We start from the raw sequence: 7,098 nt of genomic DNA, 5'->3' as shown, positions 1-7,098 counted from the left end.
ATTTAATAGAGATTTTTATTCTGGAGTGGGAGCTCACTCATGTAAACTGTAACAGAAAATGATATGCGACGATATTTCTCCGTGTTCTGTTGACACGTTCGTCGTAGGGACGTGCCCTATAGAGACTTGTTTACGACTTGAGTTTGCGGCCAGACTGCCGGCAAAGTGGAAGGTCGAGACCAAACTCTTCTTATAGGTTTAGCAAACTCTAGGAACACAAACATCCTGGTCAAACGGAAGCGGGAGAGGGAAGACAAAAGATTTGAGCTCTTCAGTCGGAAAACAAAATGAAGCAAGTTTAATAGCGGAGAACGAAATGGAATTTTAATGCCCTCTAATGTTGCGTGGCGCATAAGGGACTTAAGTTTTTCGCATTCACAAAGTCTGGCGCGGTACCTCAACCAACTTCGCAGTGAGTTTGAGCTTTAAATCCTGCGTAACGTAAATGAAAAGAAGACGGTGCAGGATGGATATTAAACACTAAGCTATGCAGCTCTCCCTCTTGTTCTTGTTACACAATGTCACTGTAGGTATTTCTGCAAATACTGGAGAGCCATTGAGTCTTGCAAAGATGTCGCAGACGTCACAGTAAATATACTCACTGTACGCACGCTTATAGACTTTAAAGACGAACTCAATATATGCTTTACCACTTTTGTGGTCGATACCTGTAAATATTATGCATGTAGCATGTGTCAAGTTTTAAGACAGTGGATCATTGTACAAAGATGTATGATATCGTGCATATTTGCTTGCACATCTGCCCTACGTCGTAATACGCTGGAGAAGTTTATCATGCGGCCATTAAAAGCACCCAAGTGAAATTTCACTCATTTGGGCAGTGACTTTTGTTATTTATTTATTTATTTAACCTGGCAAGATTAGGGCCATCAGGCCCTCTCTTACACCTAACCAGGCATTCTACTTATTTTACATTCATATGTTTTAGTAGGCATGTTAAACTACATCTAGTACAAAAAGTGAAATAAACAATTAGAAAGGTACACCTGGAAAAATACATACATATAGAGTTTATATTCGTAGATCATAAGTACTGTTATAATTAGACACTATTGAAGAGACAGATTTTAATTTTGTGGAGAACTTTATGAGGATGATAGTAGGAAATGCTTCAACTTCTTCTTAAAAGCAGCAGGAGATTTAATTTTGCGCAAGGTAGGGGCAGTTTGTTCCAGAGGCGGTCAGCGGCAACTGAGAAGGAGTTTGCAAAAGTTTTTGTTTTGTGAGTGGGCACAGTTAGGATACCAAATAAGAGTGACCTCGTGTTTCGATATTGATGGCATGACAGGTTTTTAATCTCTGAAGCAAGGTACTGGGGTGCTTGCGCGACGAGGAGTCGGTGAAGTAGACATAGAGTTTGTTACGCAGTTAGGACAAAAAAAACTGTTTATGTGGTGACAGACTTATAGTGATTTCTTACTTTAGGCGATTATTTACAATAATTACATGACTGAAAACTCGCAAGACTGTACTAGCAGTTAATCAGCAATAAGTATGGCTGATTGTCATCACTTCTGATGACAAGCCATGTGCTGAGTGATCTTCAGGCAGATACGAGGGCAGTTCAATAAGTAATGCAACACATTTTTTTTCTCGGACAATTTTGGTTGAAAAACCGGAAATTTCTTGTGGAATATTTTCAAACATTCCCGCTTCGTCTCGTATAGTTTCATTGACTTCCGACAGGTGGCAGCGCTGTACGGAGCTGTTAAAATGGCGTCTGTAACGGATGTGTGTTGCAAACAACGGGCAGTGATCGAGTTTCTTTTTGCGGAAAACCAGGGCATCTCTGATGTTCATAGGCGCTTGCAGAATGGCTCAAATGGCTTTGAGCACTATGGGACTCAACTTCTGAGGTCATAAGCCCCCTAGAACTTAGAACTACTTAAACCTAACTAACCTAAGGACATCACACACATCCATGCCCGAGGCAGGATTTGAACCTGCGACCGTAGCGGTCGCGCGGGTCCAGACTGTAGCGCCTAGAACCACTCGGCCACTCTGGCCGGCGCTTGCAGAATGTCTACGGTGATCTGGCAGTGGACAAAAGCACGGTGAGTCGTTGGGCAAAGCGTGTGTCATCATCGCCGCGAGGTCAAGCAAGACTGTCTGATCTCCCGCGTGCGGGCCGGCCGTGCACAGCTGTGACTTCTGCAATGGCGGAGCGTGCGAACACACTCGTTCGAGATGATCGACGGATCACCATCAAACAACTCAGTGCTCCACTTGACATCTCTGTTGGTAGTGCTGTCACAATTGTTCACCAGTTGGGATATTCAAAGGTTTGTTCCCGCTGGGTCCCTCGTTGTCTAACCAAACACCATAAAGAGCAAAGGAGAACCATCTGTGCGGAATTGCTTGCTCGTCATGTGGCTGAGGGTGACAATTTCTTGTCAAAGATTGTTACAGGCGATGAAACATGGGTTCATCACTTCGAACCTGAAACGAAACGGCAATCAATGGAGTGGCGCCACACCCACTCCCCTACCAAGAAAAAGTTTAAAGCCATACCCTCAGCCGGTAAAGTCATAGTTACAGTCTTCTGGGACGCTGAAGGGGTTATTCTGTTCGATGTCCTTCCCCATGGTCAAACGAACAACTCTGAAGTGTATTGTGCTACTCTTCAGAAATTGAAGAAACGACTTCAGCGTGTTCGTAGGCACAAAAATCTGAACGAACTTCTCCTTCTTCATGACAACGCAAGACCTCACACAAGTCTTCGCACCCGAGAGGAGCTCACAAAACTTCAGTGGACTGTTCTTCCTCATGCACCCTACAGCCCCGATCTCGCACCGTCGGATTTCCATATGTTTGGCCCAATGAAGGACGCAATCCGTGGGAGGCACTACGCGGATGATGAAGAAGTTATTGATGCAGTACGACGTTGGCTTCGACATCGACCAGTGGAATGGTACCGTGCAGGCATACAGGCCCTCATTTCAAGGTGGGGTAAGGCCGTAGCATTGAATGGAGATTACGTTGAAAAATAGTGTTGTGTAGCTAAAAGATTGGGGAATAACCTGGTGTATTTCAATGCTGAATAAAACAACCCCTGTTTCAGAAAAAAAATGTGTTGCATTACTTATTGAACTGCCCTCGTATAGTGTCACACATGAGGAATAACATTAAAAATGTCCAAGAGTAGGAATACCTATGTTGAAAACTTTCCCCCAACTGGGATTTTTAAAAAAATTCGCCCTGGACACTTCACCACCTTTGAGTTACCGGTTTATACCACAAAAAACAAACTGTGTCGGTTAATAGACGTAACCAGGTACAGTATTCTATTGTTTTTGTACCACATAGGCACAGAAGTAAGACGTATACGTGTCCGCATTAGTCGGTGATATATTACAGTGCAAAATGAAGCTAGAAGCCTAATACACGTGCTTGAAAATGATCCATTGTTGAAAATGATCGATCTCATAGATAATGAAAAGAATACAGCCTTCTGGGGCCATATTTTTGTTCTCAAAATGTGAGCCTGAGGATTGCTACAAAGCAAAACTTAAAAAAAAATTGTAAAATAATATTCGTTGGTTTAGGGTAATACTACTTTCCACAGATAAAAACAATAGTTTTTTTTTAAGAAAACGTACCTTGTAAAGGAACAACGCTTTGTGTACTGATTTCTCCCCCATGATCTGCTAACAAATAGCTATGTATCTCTTCAACAGTAATCGCTGAGGCTCAGCTGGGGTTGGGGTTGTTATTGTTTGGCAAGATACATGCTTTTCTTGCCACTGGGCCTCATACCCAACAGACAGATTAATACATTTAAACTTCAAACGTATCACAGATAATTTTTTAGTCAGCCTCTCATAATAAACACAAAAAGGAGGTATTTATAATTCTTTGAACACTACTTCCAGCCTTTAACTTAATTTGTAAGTGACTCCTCTTTTATTTTCATTTTAACTGATATCAATCTCGATAAATCTGACACGTTTAATGTTTAAGTTATTGATTTAACATCAATGTTAATTTCATTTGTTCATATATATGTAGTATTAACTATCATTGTTACTATGATCTTTATTATTTAATTTCCTAACTGTAGTGAGCATAGTAAGCATTGGCTGTTCATTCAGGTGTGTTTGCCGTCTATTCACTTTCCACGTGCAGTAGTGATCAACAGAAAACATGTCGCTCTAATAGAGGAAACATGGTTTACTAGTAAATGATCCGAGATCATTTTACCACTTTTTGTGAATATATTTTAATGGTTCAAATGGCTCTGAGCACTATGGGACTTACGATCTGAGTTCATCAGTCCCCTAGAGCTTAAACCTAACTAACCTAAGGACATCACACACATCCATGCCCAAGGCCGGATTCGAACCTGCGACCGTAGCAGTCGCGCGGTTCCAGACTGAAGCACCTAGAACCACTCGGCCACAGCGGTCCGCTGGGTTTTTTCGTCTGCTATATCTTATGCTCATACTATTTGCTTAAGGAACAGAAAAATGATAGGATAACGAAACTATGAAAAATCTACATATCGATCTCCGGACGTGCACTCGAACCACGTTCTCTTGATCGCGAATGTGGGACTTGGCAATGCTCCACTTCATTCTGGGGTAGTTACGTACCCCCTATCCGATATATTCTACGTCGCAGACACCTATGGAAAAGAAGATTATGAATATAATTTTGAAGCACAGTTAGTACAAGTGTATTGTCATCCATATACGTAACTACGTATGAACCCTCATTATCTTTGAGTTATCAGGCTATTGAAAGAACCTTATTCCTCTGTAGTGTGTTCTATTTGAGCACGTTTTTGTGTTAGAGCTGCAAGTAACCTAAGGGCCAATCCCGAAACCGTTTGCTAGCGAAGAATAACACAAAAATATTTCTTCTGACAATACAGAACTTTGCGGAAATGATGATATCCTAGTTACCAGATGAAATTCTGTCGCTAAATTTCTCATTCACTAAATTTGCATCCCCCAAAACGCTGTATTTAAGTGTGTATTAAGCTGTAGCGTGTTTCTAAACTCACGTTATGAACACATAGTGTTTAGAGATGGCTATAGGTAGTTACTCCTTTTGGGTAGGAATGTATATGCTGTTCCTGTGCGACACATATAAACAAGTAGATAGTGGTTTGTATTCGTTGGGTCTGCTGTGTTATTTCTAAATGGTATATTGTGCCTTTAAATGAAATTAGGTCTCTTGGAAAACAGATAATAATATCTCTTGAAAATGAAGGTAGAGATATAATAAGCCTTATAATTTGTAGCGGAATATTTCGATCAACTTGCATGAGGCACGTGCCATATGCAAGCTTATTTCTGCCACGAACAACCCAACTCCTTTCACGTAATGTGATATCTACTTCTCAATGGCTGCCATCCTTTGCTGTATACTAGTAATTGGCGCTGTCTTTCACTATTATATCAATGACATATTGTCAAATAAGGTTACTGTTCCTTTGAAAAATAAATTTAAGGAAGCATAGCTTTTCCTGCACCTCAACGTTGACATATTTTGGAGGTTCGCACACAGTTAAATACTCTCCCCTTTACGTCCTCAAACACTTGATCCTTAGTAATACGTTATGGCTTGGATGTGCTTCAACAATACACAGAAAGTTTCTTTCACCAATTACAGAACAATCTATAATGGGTGATGGGACCCCATGTAAACAGCCACGTCATGTGAACTATGAAATAAAGGAATTAAATTTTATGAAAATATTCAGATGTGTGAATTCCTAAGGGACCAAACTGCTAAGGTCGTCGGTCCCTAGACTTACACACTACTTAGACAAACATATCTTAAGAACAACACACACACACACACACACGCCTGAGTGAGGACTCGAACCTCCGTCGGGAGGGGCCTCGCAATCCGTGACAAGGCGTCTCTAACCGCGCTTCCACTCCACGCGGCAAATTTTATGAGACGAACATATACTGCTTCTGACCGCGCGTACAGACTTTCTGGAAATGTTAAGAAACGAACAGGAAAATTAAGATATAAAAATTTTCACCGAATTACAGTTACCCATAGACATCAGAACACTCCAATAAACGACAACGAAGAAGGAGTTCGCCGTTTATTATTTATAAAAAAAATGGTTCAAATGGCTCTGAGCACTATGGGACTCAACTGCTGAGGTCATTAGTCCCCTAGAACGTAGAACTAGTTAAACCTAACTAACCTAAGGGCATCACAAACATCCATGCCCGAGGCAGGATTCGAACCTGCGACCGTAGCGGTCTTGCGGTTCCAGACTGCAGCGCCTTTAACCGGACGGCCACTTCGGCCGGCTATTATTTAAAATAGGTGTCGGGAGTGCCTGTAGTGTGTCCACGTGAAGGACAATCAGACAAACGGAATGAAATTTTACGAGTGGATTGTAATGTACAGTATTCCTTCGGAGTAGAGGATCACAAAAATAATACGAGGAAAAACACAAAAATTACAAAAATGTGATTTTCACCTAAATTCGCTGTCTAATAAGAAGAACACGCTGTAATATTTGAGATCTTCTTAGAGACAGCAGGACACTTCGGTTCGTGAACGACAGTGCACGGTACCAATAACCAAAACGTTCCAAAAAGAAACGGGTAAAAATGCGATTGTTCTGGTGGTCATATACCGGGTTCTGTTAGTCACAGAGATGACGGATCAAGCGTTTTCAATAGACCTTGGACTAGCGATCACTTGTACACCTGTCGGAAGAACGGACATACTGTACATAAATAAAATTTAATTATTACACACTTCCTCCAACCCACGGAAATTGAACACGGTTGGTTCTTTAGCATTAGGTGTTATCTATGGTGGAGCTTAAGAGGCACCATGTTTTCCTAGGCGGTTGCTGAGAAAACACCGACCGACCATGATACTTAGGTACAGAAGGTATCAGTTACAGGGATGGTCGCTTCTGTAGTCTCTTTTAACGGCAGGTCATCAAAATTTTACTATATATTTTATATACGGTATTCTCTGATAGCTTCGAAACTTTTTATGTTATCATTATTCGGTATCGAGATTCAGAGGTTCAACATCACCTTACTTATACAGAAAAGAGTGAAAATCAGTTTTTAGCAGATTTGGACCGCG

Source organism: Schistocerca serialis, chromosome 2, assembly GCF_023864345.2.
Source record: "Schistocerca serialis cubense isolate TAMUIC-IGC-003099 chromosome 2, iqSchSeri2.2, whole genome shotgun sequence".
NCBI lineage: Eukaryota > Metazoa > Arthropoda > Insecta > Orthoptera > Acrididae > Schistocerca > Schistocerca serialis.
This window is presented reverse-complemented; position numbering follows the sequence as displayed.